The following is a 15118-nucleotide window of genomic DNA, read 5'->3' as shown; positions in this document are numbered from 1 at the left end:
AGCAAGAAAAATAATCCTAAGAAATTAATGAAACTACAGATCAAATAACATGAAATGCCTTGGATATCATGACCCAAGGAAATTAAGTACTTTAGAATACTGTTGTGCTTATGGCAATGACTGAGAATAAGATGTTCCCGGAAAGCTTCTCATTACTTGGATTAGTGTAATGGATGCTCTTTAATCAGACAGAGTTAGTATTTAGTGTAAAAATTCAGGCTCCTAAATAAAGTAAGAAAATAAGATTCATTTCTGTCAAATTAAAAAAAAAATGCATTTGTAATTTTACTGTTAAGCAAATTTTTGTAAGGCTTAGGACAGAAGCAAAGGAGGTTTTATGTGGATATGAATTGGGAAATGTACTCCCATAATAGGAGAGGCTTTATATGTAAATTCATGGTCAACTTTTCACTGCTATGACTTTCTTCAGCCCACATCGTCTCAAGAAAATGATTTAGTGTGGTGATGGGTTTACTCCTGTTTTTGGTTCAAGTGAATCATATGAAATACTTCTGAGATATAAAATTTCAGAACAAACTGAAGTCATGATGTTGAGAGTCTGAACAGTTTTTCTGAGCTTGAAGTCCAAAACAGAAAAGAGATCACTTTTTCAAATACTTTAATTTCCACTGAGACTGGATTTTCTTAACCACAAGGAACAATGTACAGACAAGAACCACGTCATACCTTTTGCCTGCATTATTATATTACCAATATATTATCAATTTTCATTCAAGTAAGATGTGCTGCTGCAAGGTTTTCTTCATCTGATTTTTTCACTGAGAACCTTGCCAAGATTTGTCTTACTACCAAGACATAGAAAAGACAATGCATGGACCTTGCTCTTGGGTCACAACAACCCCATGCAATGCTACAGGCTGGCTTGGGGCAGAGTGGCTCACCTGTTCTAGGCATGCAGGAATTAAGCATTAAAATGTGGGAAGACATGAATGCATATGTAAGCTGGTATGTTATAAGTCCTGCTGCAGTTTGTAATGTTCTTGATCACTTTGCTATTCTGTTAAATCCATGTAACTTTTTTTTCCTCAAGGTTTGAAGACTTTATTTAATATAATTAAGAAATTAAGCCATTTCTCTGGAGCTGTGTTTGTGGCACATATTAGTAAGGAAATGAGGGTGCTTGCTGGCAATGACAGACCTTGCATGTGTAGCATGCAATGTGTGTGCAGTCTCATTGCTCACCCAGAGTCACTCACTATTAATTTTTAATAAAATCCAAATAAATAATTTATTTTTCTTGACTTAAACTCCTAGGGTAAATGAATATTTCCATTTCAGGTTTTTGGTTTTGGCCATATCTGTGGATGGAGATTCTGCATCCTCTCTGGGCAGCCTGCGCCAGCATCTACCACCATCATGGTGCAAGTGTGTGCTTTTATTTTCATGTGGAACTTCCTGTATTTCAGAGGGCACTTTGCAGACTCATGTTCAAGTTGTCCATCAGCGCCTCTCAGGTTCTTTCTGCAAAGCTGCTTTCCGACCTGTTGTTGGAAGTTCGCAGCGGTTCATGGGGTTATTCCCCTTTGGGTGCAGGAGGATATGATGGACAGAATAATACCTATGAATGCAGACACCAAAGGAAAATGTATCCTTGCTGTCTTCAACTCCCTAACTGTACTTAACCTTTTAGTAAGAATCTGTCTTGTTTTCACGTATTTCAGCATGGTACATTTTTGTGTGCTTTTTCCCATCCTTCATTTTCCATCTCACACAGTAGCATCTGATAGTGTCATCTTTCCAGGCCCCCAAGTATGAAATGTGATTGATTATTGCTTTCTACCAGACATCTTATTTTAAATATTATTGCTTTTGTCCTTCTTCCTCTTTTGTCCTTTAACGTTTGTAGAATGCTATCAATTTTTATATTTCTCTGTTTCATGTTTACTGGCTGCTGTCACTTCTAATCTGGTGTTTGTGCTTAGAACACTCATTTATTTTTGTCATAAACATTTCCTTTTCTGCAAGGTTTAGTTACTTCCCTTGCCTGACATTTTTCTCATTGCTTTCTGTGACAGCTCTTAAGAATTCTGTACTGAATCTGGGAGGAAAGTTGAGATTTCTGAACACAACATGGAGAAGCTAAGCTTGAGCTTTGGGTTAGATTTTTTTGGGAAAATCAAAAGTAGTCTACTGTCAAACAGGTGAGGAAGAGAGAGTTGCACATGAAATACAGTTGCATTTTCAGAGGCTTTTCATACTTGGAGTGTGTAACTCTGCCTTATACTGACTGGTAGTGAGTTCAGCATTAGTATTGCACTGACTGGATGCAAACAAGACAGCAATTAACTCACACTGAACCTCTTTCTTGAGCCTTCTTGATGCTTACTATCAGGCTTGAAATAGATCGGGCTGTATAGTAGCAGATTTTCCCAGGCTTTTTCTTTCCAATCCTTAGGAGCAGTAATAGCTTTTCAAAGGCTAGAGTACTTCACACATTCAGTGAGGCAGCTGATCTGGGGAAGAAGTCACCTCCCTAACTTCTGAAGTTTTGACCTCACTTAACAATGAGAAATGCAAGTCAGCGGCTTGAGATGGATTTTTATTAATTACTGCAAGGCAATTAATAAGCAAAAAAAAAATGCACCATATGTCTGGTTTGCAAATCTGTGCACCTGCAGTGTGCATTTTCCTGCAGCAGACTACTGTAGAAATGAAATATAGTCATCTTGAATTAAATTTGTTAATCAAAAGCTGTCCTTTATGATGAGACCAAGAAGAAACCTTGGAAGCTCCTTGCAATTCTGGCCAATGACCTTTTGTCTGCTATTTGCTGCAGTGCACATACCATAGTGCGAGGGTTTTGCTTTTGTTCATTTTTTTAACAAAGATTTACTAAGAGTCTTTTTTGCTTTCCATAAAACACTTGTTGTAAATAGAGGAGTTGTAAATAGAAGATAATATTTACTGCTTATCTAACCAAATGCGCTGTTCGTGTGTTTAATGCCTGTTTACAAGGCACTGTGGAGATGAAAGCTATAGTTAAGTGCTGAGTGGTATGATTAATCAGAACTCCGTGGTGTTCATGGTGCACATCCTTTTTTCAGGAAGAAAAAGGGTGGGGGCTGTAAGTGATGGCTGTTAAAACGAAGCTGATGAACCATTACAGAGAAGAAATTATGTATGTAAAGTGCTTAGAAAAGGCAGGTTGTAAGCTGCTTTTCCATCACATGATTGTTGTTATTCTAGCTAATTTAAGCAAGAGACTCCATAGCAATCCTGGAGCAAATCTTTCACTTTACAAAGAGGTTTAAGTACTATGATTTCACTTGTATTAGATTGAATTACACCAGCCAAGATCATTGTGTTATTTCCAGAAAATTACTGTGTACCTAGTAACATGCAAGGCCCAAGACTTGATTATAGATAAGGAGAAGAAAAATCATCACATATAATACATCTTTATGAGGAGGAAGCATTCAGTATTGGAAGTCTATAACCTGGCTCTGGGATTAATTTGGCCAAAGTTGAAGAGCAGTTGCAGTGATGAGGCTAATGCAGAGTATTTGCTGCAGTATCTCGTGTTTCCAAGCAAGAGGAGAGAATAAGCTTCACGTATTTTCTGAAGTGAAGCTATTTAAGAACAGACACGAAAAATACAATGTGTAACTGTGAGGTGATTTAATGAATGACAAAATGTTCGGACAACATTTGAGGTACAGGTTGTTTGTCAATATGAATGTGTTTCTAAGCTGAAACGTGCTTCTTTTAAATGTGAAGACTGTTGTATTGAACCGTCAGACATTTTATAGTTCAGTAGGTGAAAAAAGGTGACTCATGGTGGAGTAGGAAGAACTGTCTGTACACATCAGCAAACACAGTTTCTACTTTAATATGTAGGCCCAGTGCCAACCTAACTAAAAAATAAGAAAAAAATTCTCTTACTGTTTTGAAGGTGGGAGAAGATGAAATATTAGTATAAGATCTGACTTATCAATAGGATCATGTCTTGCTAGCTAAGCATACCCAGAGGAAAATCAAAATACAGGTGTGTGGTACTGAACTTTTATTCCTTGTGGGAATTTCACTGTTGAGCTTTTATTTAAAATGGTTGAAGTGTCATTCAAGAAAGCCTCTAAGCATGTGGAAAAAAATATTTAGGAGTGTTTTGCTGGAGTAGTGCTCATAACCTGTGTCACATCCCGTATCAGTGAAAGACTGCCAAGTTCTAGTAGAGAAACTAAATAATTTATTTGCACATTTTTGCCATTGTTTTTAAAAATTATTTTGTGCTTGTAACACTTTTACAACCATTTTCTTCTTTTCCATTAGGAAGAGCCAATTTATTCAACTCTGCAGTCTCTGGAGTGACATTAATAAATCACAGTATAGAAAACAAGTGAAAATATTGTTCTCATTTCTCATTTTCAGCGCTTCTTGTCTTTTGACATCTATTCTGTTTTCTTTTCATAAATTATATACTAAGGAGAAACTGTCACAAAACGTTTAGATTGAATATATATATAGTCTTTAGGTTTAATACTGAATTTCAAACAAATTGACATTTTGTATGTTTTCACAGAATTGAAGCAGAGTTAAACAATGCAGCTGTCAAAATGTTACCATGAATTAGAAATTTTGGGTTTCAGCTGGAGCAATAAAAGCATCGGAATAATCCTTTGAATGTCTTTTGATGGTTTTACTTCTGAAACAGAGGATGTAAAAAAAAAAAATCATGGGAAAAAAAACATATGAATCTGATGTTATGCTTTATATATTTTGGATGATGAGTCTATAGGAGTATGGGGGGCTATGCCAGCACGTTGTAGGTGAGGTTTCTTCCCTCACTTAACTCATCTCCTGTTGCTGGAATCTGGGTCTTCATTCTAAGGAACTTCAGGATGGAGATTGCAGTGGAAGATATTACTTGGAGATGGATCATTTGATAACAGCATCATCTTAATTTCTCCTAATCTCAGTAAATAGGAATGCAGCTTCTTTAAAATTCTTTAAAGTAGAATGTAACTTTTCAGATGACTGAGCATTATTGCCAGAGTGCTTAACTTGTTTCCTAATGCTGATTCAATTTCCAATTCCTAAACTTCCTATTAACTTCTTTAGTGTCTCTAATGTACTTTTATTGTTCTTGAAAGTGGTTTGAATTACTGCTTGTGGATTTGGTGACGATTTTGATTTAAAAAAAAAAGTATATACATTTCTAGGTCAGCTCTTCTCAGTATCTTCTGTGTTAGCTTGAAAGAAACCTTATCATCTGGTCCTTTTCAGCAGCTTCTTGTTGTCTTTGCTGGACTGACTTTAGGAAAATGTTCAGTTCCCTCTAGGGACCTCATAATTATCAGCTGTATTTCAAAGGCTAATAATTAAGCGAATATATAGAGGATTGATTGATTTTTGGTTTTTGAAAGTTGCATGTAATTTGGAGATATGACGGATGTTAATCTTTTTTTTTGCAATCTTTTTTTTCATTGAATAGTCAGTGTGGGAAGGTTTGGGAACTCCACTGCTTTTCATTACTGCAGAAGGGCAAAGGGGAGTGCATCCAGTCCTTCAGAAAGTGCTACAATTTTGTCTAAATGTCTAATGAGATGTACATGACTGGCTTCAGTAGATGACCATCTGCACATGTAGGCAAGTGTCAAGGTATGCAGAGAGGCACTGGAGACCTTTTGAAAGCTCTCCTGACATCCTTCTGAGAAAAGTGAGATGCCAAAATGAAGTTTCAGAGAGGATGAATTCTGAAAAATACAGCAATTATTGGTAGTGGTGTACTGTAAACAAACAAACTGATGTTTATAGTCACTCTTGATTAATTATCACCTTAAATACAGTTTGGTATTCTGATAGCATGCTACCATACATTGCCAGGCATCCAAAGTCTGGCACTTGATCTGGAAGGACTGTCAGGCTTAGCACTGCATGTTAGACTTGGAGGCTTGGCTTGTATGACTGACCAGTACCCCCCTGCAGTGGAAGAAGGCTCATGGGAGGTGGGCAAGATCACTGTGCAACCCACTCAGAAAATAATGCAGTGTGATGTTGACCATTGCTGCAAGGCTTAATTTCTACACCAAGGGGACTGGAGGGTAGCCTTTGTTTTAACAGCCTCTTTTCTGTCTTAACAGTTTTTCTCTGGGATTTAGCAATTGTTATGCTTTCAGAACAGAATGTAACTAGAAATTTAACTTTGAAGATGTTTGCCGGAATCATACATGCTAAAAACAGGAATGAGTGGGCTCAGCTCAGTCATATTCCAAAACACAAGCAAGTCTTTCAGTTACTAAGATGAGGGCACGGTTTTGTTAATACACTGGATTTGGTGATTATATATTTCTATCATATTATACAAAGTTCTTTATATAAGAATCATAAAAGGATTTCCACTTCAGGGTAGTGGCATTAATAGCTATTATTTCTTTCATCCCATGTGACTTTGGAATTTTATTTCCATTGCCGTGCACAGCGTTAACATGAAAGCAAGCAAATACAGAGATTGGGAATATATTTCTACAAATTCATGAATGTATTCCTCATACGGAATATCAGATTTAAATATAATATGAGAACTTTCAGTTGAAGTATCGATTTCAAATGTAACAGTTACAGTGATTGTGTTGTATTTTAAATAGGCTACAACTCTTGTCACATAAGGAGTGGATTAGAACACTTCTGTATTGGGGGGAATGGAAAAGCTATTGGAAATTGAATTGATTGTGCATAGCATTTTATTTTCTTGTACACTTTTATTTTTTAAAATTTATTCAATAATTGGTGCACCTGTTCTCATTTCTCTCTGTCATTGCAGGCTGATATAAAAGCCTTACTTATGGTTGTTTTTTTTTTCTGGAGTACAATTGGATTTTTGATTTTTAGGTTTTGTATTCAGACTGTAAAGTGCTATAGCTAGAGGTGAAGAGAGAGTTTCTAGCTCCAGACATGTCTGACTTGACCTCTGCTGCTGGAAGTAGTTGATCAAATTGTTGTCTTAAGGGTCTCAATCAGTTTGGAAGAAGGGTGACCTCTGCCTCCTTGAGTAGATGAAAGAAAGCAGAATGAGGGTGTTCAGCTGTCTTCTCTGATTTGAAGAGGGGTATGCATGGGATCGAAGGAGGCTTTGATCTTCTGGGGCTAACACTGGGACACCATAGCTCAGGAAGGAGGAGTATCTTTCATTACTTAAAATGTCAGTTTTCCTATGCTTGCCTCTGCAGTGTGAAAACTGGGGGAAAATGACCTTTTTCTGATGGGCAAAGCCACATCTTGGGCACCAGGGTAGAACTGCAGAGTAAATAGTGTCTCCTGCCCCTATCCTAGGATTTGAGAGCTCAGAATTATGGTGTGTGGTAATATGGATCTATCATTCACATGGAAGAGTAGCCAAGAATGATTTGTGGTATTTTTCTGTGGTTAGTATTAATAGTAGGACAGTGTCTTTCTTTCTGCTGCTGCTTTTGCTTTTCAGAAGAATGCACATATATCTTCTGCATATTGTCTATACAGACAGCTTCAGCATTCACCTCTGCATTTCATGCAAGCGTGAGTTCAAACCTATTTGTTTGAACGCACTTGTTTTATTGTATGAGTTCCCAGTTGTCCTGTTAGAGATAAATGCGTTACAGACCATGGGTAATCTCAGCAGCCACAATTACTACATTTCTTTGTGTTTTCATGACCTTTAAAAAATTGATCTTCCCAACTCTGTGACCAATTAAATGGTCTTTTAAATCTCTTTAAAGTTTCCTTTCAATCTTTTTTTGTGTCATACTGCTTACTAGCACTGAAGTGTTTTCAGTGGTTAAAATAAAGGAACCCCGAAAATCATCGCTTCCATTTCCTTGGTACTTGTAAGAGTAATTCAGAAAAATTCAGACATAATGAGTATATTTTTACATGCCTGGATTTGTATGCAAAATTATAAGAATCAAGCTTTGTTACAAATAAAAAGATACTGAAATCCCTCTTTTTGGAAGGAGGTATCTAGAGGGGGAGCCCAAATGTCCTGTTGTGTGTACAGCCAGACAGGTCTCCCAACCCTTCTCTTAATAAGGAGTCAGTTTAGAAGCTGATTATTTCTGACCATACGGTACAGGGAACAACCTGCATGATGAAAGACCCGGAGCCACTTTTATTTCACCAGGAAGTCCTGCTGTCGTGTGAAGGCTTTGTCTTTTTGGGCAAAACTTCCCCTGACTAACGAGGTTTTTGCTGCTTGTGGTATCACTGCTCTTTGATGTCAAAGTATCTCCTGCAAATTAAATCCTTTCCTCATCATAGTGCCAGATATTTGCTTTCTCTAAAAGCTTATTTTGGCTGTGGTGTTCTCCCCAAGGTGAATTGCTCTTCAGATAACTGAGCTGTTGATAAATGTCTATTAATCAATAATAGATATATAGCTCATGTCAACCACCTGAATACTCTAAGAAAATATCTCCTGTTGCTTACACAGCAATCTGGGCCTTCATTTACTCATTTGAATAAAGGCTTATGTGCTATGTGAACATAGGGTACAAAAGTGCCAGAGAGTTGGTCACAAATGATCACTGTTCTTTTCACAGTGTGATTTTTTTTGAGATTCTTTGTGCAGAAAAGCTAAGTAGTTCAAGGAAAGAACATCCAAAGAAGTAAAACCTGCAAAAATTAAAATAATTCTGGTTCACTGTTTGTGAGATTTCCATAATGTGTTATGCTAGGGTTATTTCTGTGCTTTTATTGGAGTACAGGCAATTACTGTCATTCTGCCCAGAGTTGTTATTGTAGCTCTTAATATATCACTTCAGTGGCTAAATTAACAAGCAGTGCAGTAATGGACGTTTTATTTGAAAAATAATTTGAGCTCAGCCTTAGATTTAATGAGCCATGTGCTGGAGCTGTAAGTTTATTTTCCTATCCCTTTTCCCCATCCTACTCATAATAATGAAATTTTATTTCAGAAACTGAATTTTTAAGTAATTGTGTGATGCTGTCCATTAGAGTTCCAAAAAAACTCTTATAACCTTTTGTGATTTTTTAGTGCCTAACCTCTTTCAAACCACAAATGAGGGAAGTTATTTTAATACGATGGCTTAGAACACTCACATTTTCTTCTGTCTCTTCTACTGAATGTTTAGCTAGGGAAACTAAGCCAGTCCTTCTGACGCTCTTATAGGTAGCATCTTTAAAGAAAATGATGTTGGAGCTTTGGAGCATGAAAGAAATCAAGGTTATCCCCAAGAACAAACTTCAACTTTCCTTTAGTTCTGCATCATTAAAAGGAGTATACATTACTTTACTTCTTTTACCCTTTCTGAGCTATCTCTACGTTTTCAACCCTTTGGACCAATGTGTTATAATACTAGAATAATATGGTTTTAATCTTGGCTGCAGTTTGAAGGCTCTAATGTAATTCTAACAGAAATAATATTGAATTGGCAAAGAATACCTCAGCAAATTTCCACTAAGTGTTGCCTTGAAGCATGACCCTTCAAGATGGTCGATGCCATCTGTTTGCATGTACTTGAGATTTTCGAAACAAATTCATGTGGATATGTCTGGGGTGCAACTAGTTACTCAGCTGTCAAAAATCTCAAACAATGACTTGTAATGAGAAATAACCTATGGTTTCCATAGATCTGCATTATCCACCTAGAAACTGCCCCATTAACACAAGACAGATTTCCAAAAGTTGGAAGTGTTTACGTTTTTTCTGCTTTGCTTTCAGTTCTATTCTATAGGGAGAAGATAAGCTTTATACTATGGACTCCTGGTTTTATGGCTTTTGTGATGGATTTTATGGAGTGGATCTTCTTACCTAGCCACATCATTAAAGTACTTGAGTAACTCAGACCTTAGAGAGGGACTGAAGTATAACGGTCAGCTGCTATATAAGTCAGCCTTCTAAATACGAAGTGCAATCTTGTGGACCCAAACCACAACACCTATCAAAACCAAACTAAATTTAAATGTACTCAGGAATGACTCTTGCAGTGTACTTCAGCCCACTCTGCTCCATCTGTAGCTGGTGGGAGTTGAGCTCACTGAGGGTTTTGCTGAGGATGCTTAACAGCTTGTAGATGTTTACATTTGAATATCATTCTTAACTGGATATAAATAATATTGATTGGCTGTAAATTAATATATTTAAAAGCCATGTTGAAAGTGTTATTTGGTCCAAAAGTATGGACGATTATTTCAGCTGCCTTTGAACTTTTTCTGTGGATAGAATTTTTGCATTTGCACTGCTGCTTCAATATTTTTTTATAGACTGAGTGCAAAGAAATACATATTTCTTTTTAAATCAGTAAGAGTTGTTTGAGAGATCACAGAAGTAGGAGGGCTCGCCTCTGCTTTCAGTATTTTAGGTAGCACATGAACAATTTCAGAGTGCGCTGCCCTTGTAGAGGCATCCTCTATTTCTTCCTTTTCCCATAGAGCATAAATGTGGATCGTCCTTTTGACCTATCCAGGCAGGATTTTGTAAGCTGTTTTACTATTAATCTCTCCTGAATGCCTACACTTACGACATCATTCTCTATATCCATATCCAAATAAGAGAAAGCTTTTCTTATTTTCACAGTGACAACAGTAACAGCTTGAGAGATGCTGAATCTACATACTACTTTTGGAAGGGAAGGTTTACATAAATGACAGCTTGATTGCACGTAGTAGCAATAGTAAATACATCTCTAATGGGAAGGCGTCCTCTTAGAACAGTATAGTGGAATTACTCCTATAGTGCCAACAGCCAGCTGTAAAGATTTGCCCTAAGTTAATAATTGGGAGTAGTGCTGAAGAGCTATGAGTATTTTTAAGGAGGATGGATGCTTGCTATAAACCTGATATTTAATAGCTTATAAACATGAGCAGTCCCTTAAGTATCTTGCTTGCAAATATGAATCTTGGTCAAGAGGAACAAAATCAAAGATGTTATAGCAAGTGCTGTTCATGATTGCTTGCCCTTGGCATAAAATACTTGCCTCTATTACAAATTGTATTGCCTTGAAAGAAAATGAGATTTCAAGACCCTTTCCTTCCCTCATGTTGGAAAGAAGTTTTCTTTCTTTCTTCTGGTAGTGTTAGGTCTGCAAAAGCCTTGAAGTATGGACTGTACTAACATTGTAGGGTTGTTTCAAATCTTCTGTGGTTAGCTAAAGGTCCCATCCCTAGGCTGTCTAAGTGAATAAAGCTATTCTGTTGACTTCATTAGTCTGAGATTCACATCTACTTTAGTCAAGTGTGCTCCAAAGGGAAAAAGGGACATCTAGTTTCTCTGTTGTATGAAAATGTTTCTAATGTTTGTGTCAGCTCTCTTTAATATATCTAAGTCACCTCATTTTTCCATTAGGGTGAGCTACCACTGAACGTACACCCAACAAAGATAGAGGTGGATTTACAAATGCATTTGGGGAGAACATTAAGGTGCTGATGTTTACAGATCAATTGCAGGCCAGCCAGAGCAAATGCCTCAGAACAGCTCATTACTCTATAAGTGTCCTTAATAGTACCTACAGCCATATATTGAAACTTGATTGAGTCTATTTCTAAAATGCCTGCCATGGAAAACTCAGTCTTAAATTTTGTAGAGAGATATTGGAACAACTGCATGGGAATCAAAACCTGATTTGTTGTTAACGTCATAGACACCGTAAATCCCATCTCTGTTTTCAAGCTCTGGGGACTTGGTTCAGATGCATTATTCAGGCCCTGACAACCTGATAGCAACAAAGGTGCTTGGTAATTGCTTATAAGCAAGCAGTTTCAGAGCAAAGAAGGGAAACAATTCCAGCTGACCTACATAGCAAACTGAGGTGCCAAGGATATAACATGCAAGCTGCTATGTGATTGTACAGAGGACTTCTGTAATATTGCAGCTCTTTATTCCACATGTGCTGCTGCAGGTGATACCACTGAAGCAAAATCTATTGCAAAGCATATGTAAACCTTTGATATATTTTGTTTAAAAATGATTTTCATTGTTCTAGGGAAAAAAATATTAGTAGCTTCCATGGTCATCAACAATCACCGTGGTAGCACTTTGAATTTAATTTATAAAATGTGGAGGCATGGTTTCATGTCAATAAAGAAGTCAATGTATCATTGTTTCAAATCATGACATTTTCAAAAATAATTCTATTTTCTTGATGTAAGATAACAGTATTTCATTGTCTTCTGTTCACATCATTGCCAGCACTGTATCAGTCCTGTGGGTATTAGGACCGCTGTTCTCTGTTGAGTATGGGAGATGAAAATACATTTTAGAAATCTTTTTCTACTGTTATTTCTGAAAGCAGCAATGACCAGTGTATGTGGGCTGTATCTCATCATGCTGCCTCAGTTTAATGTCACACTATTGAATGTCGCAATGTCACAGTGTTCTCCTCCTTAGCACCTACTCCTGTTTCAGGACTATATTTAATAGAAAGGAGCTATTATTCTCTTTATTCAAAGCGAATTGAGTCTCTTTTGTCTGCAGAGAGACATCAAATGCAGAAGCCCTTTTGTTAATCGTGAAGGACATTAACGGGAAGGTTGTGCAAAAAAACAGAATAGCACTAAGTTCCATATGTGCTGAAACTGGGCCTCTGCATCACTTTCAAATTTCCACCTTTTCCATCATTTCCCTATTGTTTCCACATGCGTTACTGCACTGTTAGCTTTGCTATGTGCCACTTGATTAGGTTGCAGAAGCTAGGGATCAAGTTTCCCATCCGTTGTGGTTGCAGGAATAACAGTAAACCAAAATCTCTAATTCCTGTTGAACTTAGGGCACGATGTTCCTATCTACTCAAAAATTTCTGAGCACTTCTGTATTTTAAAGTTTAAGAAGGAATGATAGGTACCTAACCTTTTTTGCTCTGTGTTACCTACAATAAGATCAGCAGTGCTTTAATTTCCTTCCTCTATGTTCAGAAACTTATTCTTTGTTATACATACGCTAATATTCTGTTCTTAGATAGCAACTTCATTGGCCGGTGTGACTGTCACAATTTTCCATGCATTTGTGAAATTCTCTTGTCTCAAAAATGCTCAGCTTTCTAAGATTAAAATGATATTGGATTCTCTTCAGCATGGGACACTTCCAATCAGACTGAAATGCACAGAAAACACTATTGGTGGATAAATGTAGTTTGAGAAACAAACCTCTCTGGTGTGATAATTTGGACTGCTGATGTCTCAGTGTTTTTGATTTCCTGAAGAGATGCACAAAACTATTGCTGATGAAGAGGAAGAAAAATACCAAAAAAGTTTTCAAAGATTCAAAAGATCTTATGGTACTTCATGGGCTGAGAAATTTTTCACCAAACCGTAAAATAATTTCAAACGTGGCTCAAAGTTCATATTTTGTTTTGCTATTTTACCTTTCAATGCTTTTATCTTTTTCCTTTTTTTTTTTTTTTAAACAAACTGAGGGTTAAAAATCTTACGAAATTAGAATTCTATGACAGAGCCTTAAACGCAGTGCTGCTACTTTGATACTGTAGCATAAATCATCGAATGGCTTGGGTTGGAAAGGTCCTCAAAGACTGGCCTACTTCCAGCTTCCAAAATAATCAGCACTGTGAATTTTAGCTCACTGAACGTTGCAGTAACTTATTACTGCTAACTTGTTCTTATTATTAGAGCAATAAGTTAGCAGGCTATCTGATGTTATTGAGGCATAAGATGCATGTCTTACACAGAGCTGTCCAAGGAATATAAACCTCTTTTTTTAAAACACATTAGACTGGTGTTTAGGTGGCCTCCAGCATGTGTATTGTTGATTTATGGACAACCGCAGTGCTCATTAAAGATGCTGAGCATGCTAGATATGTCAGTCACACTAAAGTTACAAACTAACAAGTCACGGCTTAATGATAACGATTAAAAACGCCAAGGATTTGTTATATATATGTTGGGGTTGAAATTTGTAATCTGAAATCTCCTAGGTTTCAGTGGTGAGTAGGAGAAAGGGCAGAGAAGCAAAGATTCAAATGGAAAAGAAGAAGGAAATGATAAACTCAATTTTTATCGTGACCTTAGGAGAAAGCCAACAGAAGAAATTTTGTTTCAGAAAATTGTTGGAAGAGAACCATGGTTGGAATTCCAACCAAGAAAACCAGCTTATGTTTCTTGGGTCTCCTGTGTTCAGCAGGATAAATGCATGTATTCATAGATCTTAAGTAAACAGAAAGGGATTAAATAAATGCCATTTGCTCTAACAAAATATTTTCTAAACAAAGTCAACTCGCACAGATTGCTTGTAACTCAACTAAGCACTTGAGATAAAATATGTCTCCTAGTGTGAAATTCCTGGTTCAGCGAAAGAAAAACAAACTGCTTTATAAAAAAAAATGTTGTCTTGGATTAATGTTTTAGTTAAACAATTATCTCCTAGAGAGGGGGCCTTTCTAGATTTATTGTGCAAAATATGAATCTGAATTATTAACAGATGGTGTTAAAAATGAAAGGAGTTTGTTTCACTTGCCTTGTACTTCAATTCTCTGTAGGCATTTAAGTAAGGGTCCGGAGCCTGTGTGACTGCTGCATGCATTATTTTTCATTTCTTCAGACAGGAGAAAATCTTTTCAAAACTCTCTGTTTACAATAGGAATGCTCGTTCCTTAACAATCGTTTATTTATCTGTTTACTTGCTGGGATTGTTGCCAAGCATGTTCTTACTTTGCAGGCAAAAAAGCAAAATTTTATAGTCAGGGAGTTTGGCTTTCACAATCTTTATATGCTTATTACATGGATAATTTAAGAGCCACAGACACTCCTTATTGTTTGTTCCCTCATTTCCAAGAGCTTTGGTTCTAGCTCTGATAGTTTGGACAAACGTGCTTCCTATAAACTCTAGCTGAACAGCAACTGATTGTTGGGTGCTAACTCTATACTTTGATCTGTAAACACGAAGCTGTAATGCTTGCCCTGAAGAGGGTCCTAATTTTTACTTTTGATTTATTTCAGTATGAAAACAGGTGATCTCTTCTAATGTTAGGAAGATTAATGAGGAAAGGCTGCAAATAATGATAGATAAACCATTGTAATATGGAAATCAGTAGATTTTTCTGTAATTATCCTTTTTTCTGTCATGTATATTAACTTCAGTTGTAATGGGTCGGTTTTATATGTAGAGAGCAATAATCACAATGAAATGATTACTTCTGTTAAAAAGGATTTTTAACAA

The sequence above is a fragment of the Numida meleagris genome, chromosome 5 (assembly GCF_002078875.1).
Source record: "Numida meleagris isolate 19003 breed g44 Domestic line chromosome 5, NumMel1.0, whole genome shotgun sequence".
Taxonomy (NCBI): domain Eukaryota; kingdom Metazoa; phylum Chordata; class Aves; order Galliformes; family Numididae; genus Numida; species Numida meleagris.
This window is presented reverse-complemented; position numbering follows the sequence as displayed.